This window comes from Callorhinus ursinus, unplaced genomic scaffold (genome assembly GCF_003265705.2).
Source record: "Callorhinus ursinus isolate GAN/ISIS: 27379988/994484 unplaced genomic scaffold, GSC_fseal_2.0 scaffold2, whole genome shotgun sequence".
Lineage (NCBI taxonomy): Eukaryota > Metazoa > Chordata > Mammalia > Carnivora > Otariidae > Callorhinus > Callorhinus ursinus.
This window is the reverse complement of record NW_027397064.1, coordinates 47,275,209-47,286,673: the sequence shown is the minus strand read 5'-3', so window position 1 is coordinate 47,286,673 and position 11,465 is coordinate 47,275,209.

The following is an 11,465-nucleotide window of genomic DNA, read 5'->3' as shown; positions in this document are numbered from 1 at the left end:
TTTTATAAACATTCACTCTTATTTTTTCCCTATGTCCTCTCTGAGGTTTTTTTAAATATTATTGGGGAAAAAAGTCTTTTGTTTTTTACTTGTCAAATATAATTGACAGATTTCATCTCATTAGAGCACAGAATCTTTTGAGGTCCTTGACTACTTTTTGAAGCGCTCTCATTTCTCAGCCTTGTGGAAACCACACCTTCCTGATTCTGCTGGTTCTCTCAGAGACTACAGTTTGGTCACCATGGTGTATTTGTTCACCAATGAGTTTTCCAGGATTTTGTTCTCATTTCTCTTTCCTTCACATTCAAAGATTTTGTCGGCTTAAACTACAATCTATATGCTAATGATTCTCAAATCTGTAGCTGCAGGTCTCCTATGTACAATGGATTATTGGACATAGCTACTTGAAAATCACAGTACTGACTCAAAATCTAATATGATTAAAATTTGAAAACTTCATCAGTGTCTTTTATACTGCTTCTTATCCCGTCATCCACTCCCACCCTCAGCCCCACCCCTAGTCACCGTCTGCTCCACCTGTTTATTCTTCTACATTCCCAGTTTGGTAAGTGACTTAAGAATTCACCTTGTCTTTCAAGTCAGAAACCCGGATGTCAGGCTGAATGATCATTTCCCCCTTTACCGCTATATCTAGTTAAGCGTGTTTTCTGTCATTTCTGTGTCCTAAATATCCCTTGTACTGGTCTGATCCGTACCCGTAGCTAAAATTTAGGTTTTAATTTTTCTCTGGCTTAATTGTCATAATATCCTAAGCTGTCTTTTTGTCTGCGTGCTTATGCTGTTTCCCATCCATCCTAATTCTGTGTGGGGGATTCCAACTTAATCATGCTATGTTTTCTCTGCCTAAAACTCTTTCAAAAGTCCAAGTACACAGGTCCTTTATTACTGACTTCTCTCTGACCTTTCTATACTTTTCTTTAAACACACCTTTATTCCAGATATATCCTACAAAATTCCCAACGCTCTGACAATTTAAAATCTCTGTTCTGGATTTTTGCACACGGTTTACTCTGCTTAAAATGTCCAATTTGGTACCATCCATCTCATTAATTGCTATTCTTCAAGACGGTTAAAGCATCACTATCCTGTAAACATTCCTCTGAAAACTACCAAATGTGCTCTACCTTCTGTATTAATCAGGGCTCTCTAGAGAAACAGAGCCAAGAGTGCATGTGGCGCAGGGAGAAAAAGAGAGGGGAGAGGAGAGGGAGAGAGAATGATTGATTTTAAGGAATGGCTCAGATGATTGTAAAGGTGCAAGTCCAAAATTTGCAGGGTGGACCAGCAAGCCTGAGACCCAGAGGAGAGCTGTAGTCTGAGTCCAAAACAGTCGACTGGCCGAACTTCTTCCTGCTCATGGGAGGTCAATCTTTGTTTTGTTAAGGCCTTCAATTTATTGGATTAGGCCCATCCACATTATGGAGGGTAGTCTGCTTTACTCAAAGTCCATTGATTTTAAGTGTTAATCTCATCCAAAATACACCATCAGGGAAATACCCAAAATAATGTTTGATCAAATATCTGGGCACCCTGGCCCAGCCATGTTGACATGTAAAATGAATTATGAGAAGTATCCATTTCTGCACTTCTATTTTGTAATTCTTTAGCGCTGGCGAAGATATTTTAAGAGAGATAGTTCTAGGGGGCGGAGCAAGATGGCGGAGGAGTAGGAGACCTGGATTTGGTCTGGTCTCAGGAATTCAGCTGCATAGGGATCAAACCATTCTGAACACCTACGAACTCAACAGGAGATCGAAGATAAGAATAGTAACAACACTCTGAACAGAAAAGCGACCACTTTCTGGAAGGTAGGACGTGCGGAGAAGTGAATCCGAGGCGATATTCGGAAGGACAGATGGCGGGGGAGGGGGCTTCCGTAGGCCGCTTCTGGCAAGTGATAGAGCCGCGGAGCACAAAATCGGAACTTTTAGAAGCCGGCTCCGCTGAGGGACGTCGCTCCAGTGGCTAAGCGGGGGGTGGAACCCTCGCGGGACAGTGTGGTCTCAGGACCCTCGGGGTCACAGAAAGACCGGGGGTGCCTGAGTGTGGCAGAGCTCCCAGGTATCAGAGCGGGGAAGCCGGCTGCTTAGACGGAGCCGAGGCGCGGGCTCTCAGCTTGGGGTTGCCATAAACTGTGATCCGCGGCCCGGTCGGGCCACTGCTCCTCCAGCAGGGACCCAACAAGCGGCAGAGCCGGTGAGACTCCCCTTCCTCCCCGGGGAGGAGCGGTGCGGGAGCGCATCACAGGGATCTGCTGGGTTTGGAGACTCCACGTGGGGTCGGGTGCCAGACATAGAAACGCTCGGTCACAGGCCGGGTGAGCACGGAGTGCGGCCGGAGACCGGGATCACAGGAGTGACTGTTTTTCTCTGGGGGCGCACTGAGGAGCGGGGCCCCGAGTTCTCAGCTCCTCCAGGTGGAGATTGGGAGGCCACCATTTTTACCCTGGTCCTCCAAAGCTGTACCGAGAGCTTGCAGGGAACAAAAGCTCCTGAGAGCAAAGCCAGGTAGCTTGCTTAGCCCCGACCGACAAGGGCGGGGCAATTCAGCCTCCGGCAAAGACATTTGGGAACCACGGCAACAGGCCCCTCCCCCAGAAGATCAGCACGAACAGCCAGCAAGCCAAGACCAAGTTTACCGATCAAGGAGAACGGGAGAACTCCGGCGCTAGGGGAATACTGCACATAGAATTCATGGCTTTTTTACCATAATTCATTAGTTTTTCGAAGTTAATTTTTTAACTGTTTTTTTTTAATTTTTCTTTTTCCCTTTTTCAAACATCTTATCAATCCCTTTTTTTAAAAAAAACTTTTTATTTTTCATTTTTAGAGTCATATTTTTATCCCTTCATACTAGTTACCCTTATTTGGGGCATATATATATATATAAGTGGTTCTCTCTTTAAAATTTTGAGATACAGTTTCTTCTAACAGATCAAAATATACCCTAAATCACTAGTGTATGGCTTTGTTCTATTCTCCTGCCTGATCACATTCTCTTCCTTTTTTTTCTTTTTTTCATTTTTCTTTTGCTTTTTAAATCTTCTTCTTTCTTTTTAAAAAACAACTTCTTATCAATTCCTTTTATAAATTTTTTTATAATTTTCATCTTTACAGTCATCTTCCATCCCTTCATTGTATCAACCCTTATTTTGTACATATATAAGTCTTTCTTCCTTTAAAATTTTAGCAGGCACTTTCTTCTAACAGACCAAAATACGCCCAAAATCTAGTGTGTGGCACTGATCTATGCATTAGCCTGATCATATTTGATCATATTCTGTTTTTTTTGTTTTGTTTTGTTCTGTTTTTGTTTGTTTTTATCTTTTTCTTCCCGCCCTTTTTTTTTTCTCTTCTTTCTTTCCCTTTCTTGTCCCCTGGTTTCAGGTCTCTTCTGATTTGTATAGAGTATATTTGCTGGAGATGTTGTTAACCTGTTAGCATTCTGTTCTCTCATTCATCTATTCTCCTCTGGACAAAATGACAAGACGAAAAAAATCACCTCAGCAACAAGAACAAGAGGTAATACCATCTGCCAGGGACCTACTCAATACTGACATTAGTCCGATGTCGGACCTAGAGTTCAGAATCATGACTTTAAAGATACTAGCTGGGCTTGAAAAAAGCGTGGAAGTTATTAGAGAAACCCTTTCTGGAGAAATAAAAGAACTAAAATCTAACCAAGTCGAAATCAAAAAGGCTATTAATGAGGTGCAATCAAAAATGGGGGCACTAACTGCTAGAATAAATGAGGCAGAAGAGAGAATCAGCGATATAGAAGACCAAATGATGGAAAGTAAAGAGGCTGAGAAAAAGAGAGAGAAACAACTACAGGATCACGAGGGCAGAATTCGAGAGATAAGCGATATGATAAGACGAAACAACATTAGAATAATTGGGAGCCCAGAAGAAGAAGAAAAAGAGAGAGGGGCAGAAGGCATATTGGAGCAAATAATAGCAGAGAACTTCCCTAATGTGGGGAAGGAAACAGGCATCAAAATCCAGGAGGCACAGAGAACCCCTCTCAAAATCAATAAAAATAGGTCAACACCCCAACATCTAATAATAAAACTTACGAGTCTCAGAGACAAAGAGAAAATCCTGAAAGCAGCTCGGGAGAAGAGATTTGTAACCTACAATGGTAGAAATATTAGATTGGCAACAGACCTATCCACAGAGACCTGGCAGGCCAGAAAGGACTGGCATGAGATCTTCAGAGCGCTAAATGAGAAAAATATGCAGCCAAAAATACTATATCCAGCTAGGCTATCATTGAAAATAGAAGGAGAGATCAAAAGCTTCCAGGACAAACAAAAACTAAAGGAATTTGCAAACACAAAACCAGCCCTACAAGAAATATTGAAAGAGGTCCTCTAAGCAAAAAGAGAGCCTAAAAGCAGCATAGATCAGAAAGGAACACAGACAATATACAGTAACAGTCCCCTTACAGGCAATACAATGGCACTAAATTCATACCTTTCAATAGTTACCCTGAATGTAAATGGGCTGAATGCCCCAATCAAAAGACACAGGCTATCAGATTGGATTAAAAAACAAGACCCATCAAGATGCTGTCTGCAAGAGACTCATTTTAGACCCAAAGACACCCCCAGATTGAAAGTGAGGGGGTGGAAAACCATTTACCATGCTAATGGACACCAAAAGAAAGCTGGGTGGCAATCCTTATATCAGACAAATTAGATTTTAAAACAAAGACTGTAATAAGAGATGAAGAAGGACACTATATCCTACTTAAAGGGTCTATCCAACAAGAAGATCTAACAATTGTAAATATCTATGCCCCGAACATGGGCGCCAATTATATAAGACAATTAATAACAAAAGCAAAGAAACACATCGACAACAAAACAATAATAGTGGGGGACTTTAACACCCTCCTAACTGAAATGGACAGATCATCTAAGCAAAAGATCAACAAGGAAATAAAGACTTTAAATGAAACACTGGATCAAATGGACTTTACAGACATATTTAGAACATTCCATCCCAAACCAACAGAATACACATTCTTCTCTAGTGCCCATGGAACATTCTCCAGAATTGATCACATCCTAGGTCACAAATCAGGTCTCAACCGGTACCAAAAGCTTGGGATTATTCCCTGCATATTTTCAGACCACAATGCTTTGAAACTAGAACTCAATCACAAGAGGAAAGTCTGAAAGAACTCAAATACATGGAGGCTAAAGAGCATCCTACTAAAGAATGAATGGGTCAAAAAAAAAAATAAATAAAAAAATAAAGAATGAATGGGTCAACCAGGAAATTAAAGAAGAATTTAAAAAATTCATGGAAACCAATGAAAATGAACACACAACTGTTCAAAATCTTTGGGATACAGCAAAGGCAGTCCTGAGAGGAAAGTATATAGCAAAACAAGCCTTTCTCAAGAAACAAGAAAGGTTTCAAATACACAACCTAACCCAACACCTAAAGGAGCTAGAGAAAAAACAGCAAATAAAACCTAAACCCAGCAGGAGAAGAGAAATAATAAAGATCAGAGCAGAAATGAATGAAATAGAAACCAAAAGAACAGTAGAACAGATCAACGAAACTAGGAGCTGGTTCTTTGAAAGAATTAACAAGATTGATAAACCCCTGGCCAGACTTATCAAAAAGAAAGGAGAAATCACCCAAATCAACGAAATCATGAATGAAAGAGGAGAGATCCCAACCAACACCAAAGAAATACAAACAATTATAAGAACATATTATGAGCAACTCTATGCCAGCAAATTAGATAACCTGGAAGAAATGGGTGCATTCCTAGAGATGTATCAACTACCAAAATTGAACCAGGAAGAAATAGAAAACCCGAACAGACCTATAACTACTAAGGAAATTGAAGCAGTCATCAAAAATCTCCCAACAAACAAAAGCCCAGGGCCAGATGGCTTCCCAGGGGAATTCTATCAGACACTTAAAGAAGAATTAATACCTATTCTCCTGAAACTGTTCCAAAAAATAGAAATGGAAGGATAACTTCTAAACTCATTTTATGAGGCCACCATTACCTTCATCCCAAAACCAGACAAAGACCCCATCAAAAAGGAGAATTACAGACCAATATCCTTGATGAACATGGATGCGAAAATTCTCACCAAAGTACTAGCCAATAGGATCCAACAGTACATTAAAAGGATTATTCACCACGACCAAGTGGGATTTATTCCTGGGCTGCAAGGCTGGTTCAACATCTGCTAATCAATCAACGTTATACAATACATTAACAAAAAAAGAACAAGAATCATATGATCCTCTCAATAGATGCAGAAAAAGCATTTGACAAAGTACAGCATCCTTTCTTGATCAAAACTCTTCAGAGTATAGGGATAGAGGGTACATACCTCAATATCATAAAAGCCATCTATGAAAAACCTACAGCAAATATCATTCTCAATGGGGAAAAACTTACAGCCTTCCCCCTAAGGTCAGGAACATGGCAGGGATGTCCACTATCACCACTGCTATTCAACAGAGTATTAGAAGTCCTAGCCACAGCAATCAGAAAACAAAAAGAAATAAAAGGCATCCAAATTGACAAAAAAGAAGTCAAACTCTCACTCTTTGCAGATGGTATGATACTGTATGTGGAAAACGCAAAAGATTCCACCCCAAAACTGCTAGAACTCATACAGGAATTCAGTCAAGTGGCAGGATATAAAATCAATGCACAGAAATCAGTGGCATTCCTATACACCACCAACAAGACAGAAGAGAGACAAATCAAGGAGTCGATCCCATTTACAATTGCACCCAAAACCATAAGATACCTAGGAATAAATTTAACCAAAGAGGCAAAGGATCTGTCCTCAGAAAACTATAAAATACTCATGAAAGAAATTGATGAAGACACAAAGAAATGGTAAAACATTCCATGCTCATGGATTGGAAGAACAAACATTGTGAAGATGTCAATGCTACCTAGAGCAATCTACACATTCAATGCAATCCCCATCAAAATACCATCCACCTTTTTCAAGGAAATGGAACAAATTATCCTAAAATTTGTATGGAACCAGAAGAGACCCCGAACAGCCAGAGGAATATTGAAAAAGAAAAGCAAAGCTGGCGGCATCACAATTCCGGACTTCCAGCTCTATTACAAAGCTGTCATCATGAAGACAGTATGGTACTGGCAGAAAAACAGACACATAGATCAATGGAACAGAACAGAGAGCCCTGAAATGGACCCTGAACTCTATGGTCAACTCATCTTTGACAAAGCAGGAAAGAATGTCCAATGGAAAAAAGGCTCTTCAACAAATGGTGTTGGGAAAATTGGACAGCCACATGCAGAATAATGAAACTGGACCATTTCCTTACACCACACACAAAAATAGACTCCAAATGGTTGAAAGACCTAAACGTGAGACAGGAGTCCATCAAAATCCTAAAGGAGAACACAGGCAGCAACCTCTTCGACCTCAGCCGCAGCAACTTCTTCCTAGAAACATCGCCAAAGGCAAGGGAAGCCAGGGCAAAAATGAACTATTAGGATTTCATCAAGATAAAAAGCTTTTGCACAGCAAAAGAAACAGTCCACAAAACCAAAAGACAACCGACAGAATGGGAGAAAAGATTTGCAAATGACATATCAGATAAAGGGCTAGTATCCAAAATCTATAAAGAACTTATCAAACTCAACACCCAAAGAACAAATAATCCAATCAAGAAATGGGCAGAAGACGTGAACAGACATTTTTCCAAAGAAGACATCCAAATGGCCAACAGACACATGAGAAAGTGCTCAACATCGCTCGGCATCAGGGAAATCCAGATCAAAACCTCAGTGAGATACCACCTCACACCCGTCAGAATGGCTAAAATTAACAAGTCAGGAAACGACAGATGTTGGCAGGGATGCGGAGAAAGGGAACCCTCCTACACTGTTGGTGGGAATGCAAGCTGGTGCAACCACTCTGGAAAACAGTATGGAGGTTCCTCATACAGTTGAAAATAGAGCTACCATACGATCCAGCAATTGCACTACTGGGTATTTACCCCAAAGATACAAATGTAGGGATCCGAAGGGGTACGTGCACCCCAATGTTTATAGCAGCAATGTCCACAATAGCCAAACTACAGAAAGAGCCAAGATGCCCATCGACAGATGAATGGATAAAGAAGAGGTGCTATATATACACAATGGAATATTATGCAGCCATCAAAAGGAATGAGATCTTGCCATTTGCAATGACGTGGATGGAACTGGAGGGTGTTATGCTGAGTGAAATAAGTCAATCAGAGAAAGACATGTATCATATGACCTCACTGATATGAGGAATTCTTAATCTCAGGAAAAAACCTGAGGGTTGCTGGAGTGGTGGGTGGTGGGAGGGATTGGGTGGCTGGGTGATAGACGTTGGGGAGGGTATGTGCTATGGTGAGCACTGTGAATTGTACAAGACTGATGAATCACGGATCTGTACTTCTGAAATAAATAATGCAATATATGTTAAGAAAAAAAAAGAAGAAGAAGATAGCAGGAGGGGAAGAATGAAGTGGAGTTAAGTCAGGGAGGGAGACAAACCATGAGAGACGATGGACTCTGAAAAACAAACTGAGGGTTCTAGAGGGGAGGGGAGTGGGGGGATGGGTTAGCCTGGTGATGGGTATTAAAGAGGGCACATTCTGCGTGGAGCACTGGGTGTTACGCACAAACAATGAATCATGGAACACATCAAAAACTAATGATGTAATATATGGTGATTAACATAACAATAAAAAATTATTAATAAAAAAAGAGAGATAGTTCTACCTTTTAATAAAAGAAATCCATAAGCATACTATAATAATACAATCATATATAAAGACTTGTAATGAAATCCTCTGCCCTTTCTTTCCCTTCTTCTTGTCCAACTCCGTAGGGAAACCCACTTTTTTCTGCTTGTAGTACCTCTGGTAGTTAATTGCATATTACAAACCATATTTTATATAGCGCTTTCTTGTTTTATCAGCTATAGATATAGATCTCTTTGTTTTCACACTTGGGCCATTCCCAATAATAATTGAGCTGTCTCCAAAAATAATTTTAGATCCTCTTTATTTTTATTTTTAATTAAAGCAATATGCTTAGAAATTTATGTATTGGCATTTAGATTACCTACTTTATAGGGGGAGAATATCTGTCCTTTTTCCTCCAGTATACTTTTTTCTCTCTATCTCCCTACATCTATCAAATATAATATTATTGTTACATTATAAATTTTTATAGATTCTTCATTTTTTTCTTAAAACATTAAAAAAACTTGTATATACTTTCTATATGAATATATCATATGCTCACATTGAGAGCTAGGCAGAAACTATATTCTGTTTATGACTTAGCTTTAGAAGTCACATAGCATTACTTCTTCCATTGTTCTACTGATAAATAGTGGGTCATTAAGCCTAATACACATTCAAGGAAGGGGAAAGTATTGACCAACTTTTGAAGGGGGGATATCAAAGAATTACAGCCATAGTTTTAATTACTCCACCTTCTTTACCACATTACAAGAGTTTTATTATAGCATTTTAATTTATATAATAGTAATGAATCTTGATTTTTATTGCATTTTATCATTTCCTTTATGTTGGACTTAATACATGCAGAAGGAAAATCTATTGCTACAGACCATTTACATGCTTGTCTCCCATACCATCTTTCTTGAATTTTTCAAGCTTGTTCCTACCAGTTTCCTGACTAACCAGCAGAGTCTTTTGGCACTGCCTTTGAATTTACATATATCCTTACTCTGAGTCATTCTCTTTCCACAGAAAGGAGATAACCAGGTCACTGCGTATAGCAGCAATCATTAAAGGAATATTTCCTCTTGCCACTGTCTTTGAGCGTCATTGAGTGTGTCCCTAAAGCAGAAGTGTCCCTATTCAGCTTGTACTCATATAACAAATTGACACATTCATGATGTGTTTCATTCCCTGTCAGCTGGTTCTAGGAAACTACTCATAAGGCCTTTTGTGTGACTTGATGTGAAGAAATCAGTGTAACAGTGGCATGTGTTTTATGTCAATGGTTAGTATAGCACCCTTATTCCCTCTAGATATGCGTGGGCTCAATGCTTAAAGTGACACCTACGTTTTCTGTTAGATTGCTGTTGGGCCCACTTCATCTTCTGATGTACCCAGCTCATGATGCTCCTTGGTTAGAATCTCAGTATTTACTGGGACTCTTTATATGCCAAGAGCTGCTTTGTGAATGGTGCAAAGCTCTTTGCTGCAGGGATCATGGCTTTGCTACTGCACATTACGTAAGGGGCTGTACTTCACCTTCCTTACTGTAACTTGCCAGAGATTTCACATAGCCCCTTCCTTTACCACAAATACCTCTAGTAACTTGGGATCTGTTGAGTCATATGCCATAAGTATCAGAGTTTCTTGCATCTCAACCTGGACCTGCTGAAGTACTCTTCCTAAAAGCTGGACCACGGTATAATCCCAAGCAGAATATGGAAGCATCAAAACACAAAAGGTATTACGCTCTTACTTTTTTTCTAGAATGTGAAAAGTGTAATAAATAGTGCTTTACTTTGTGGGACTTTTCTAGCATGTCCCAGACCACTGGAAGTTAAAACTTTGCCAATGGGGTGGTCTCTGAGTGCCTTTAGGATAATCTCCCATCAGGTAGAGCACATTTGTCTTACCAACGCATCAAGAGCACATGCTACTTGTCACTATGTGCTTATCAGGTCCCGTTAACAAATACCAATATAGTGAAACACTAGAATGTTCTGCATAATGTCCTCTGCTCCTCTGGGGTTCTCTCATTTGCATTGTTACTAGAAAGTTTAGTTCCAAACTGAATCTCCTAAGGTCAACTCCAGCCTACAAGTGACAGCTATTACTGAGCTTCTCAATGATGATTGTGCACCATTCTTCCTCAGTTCCCTAACCCCACCAGACTATTTCTTATTACCTTGCTACATGAAGTGTCCTCCAGGCCCCACAAAAGAGGCAGTTGCTCTGTTTCCTTGTGCGCTAAATTGTTTTTATCATGCTCAACTCTCTTAGCCTAGTTAACATTTTGGCTTCTGTTTAATTTACTGTGGGTTGTTGCTTTTCCAAGTTTACTAGGGCCTTACCAGAAGCATATCTGGACCGACTTGGGACTCTTACCTATGTCAAAGAAGAGTTCCCCCATATCAACAAACTCTCCTGTAACCAGTTTTGTGATAATTTAAGATGAAGGCAGAAAATGTTGTGAGTTAAAATACACATTCAGTAAATAAGGGATAAAACTCTATGGTCTTGAATGAAAGAGAGCAGTATTAGTATATATTAGGAAAAATAATAAATGAGATGGTGGTTTGAAGAGAAATTCAAAAAGTATACATTTTTTAGCTCTCTTAATTATATATTTTTAGCTTATGACACAGAGGTTTTTATATTCTAGTTTTTAGACTGCTATTGTTTGGAGTATCT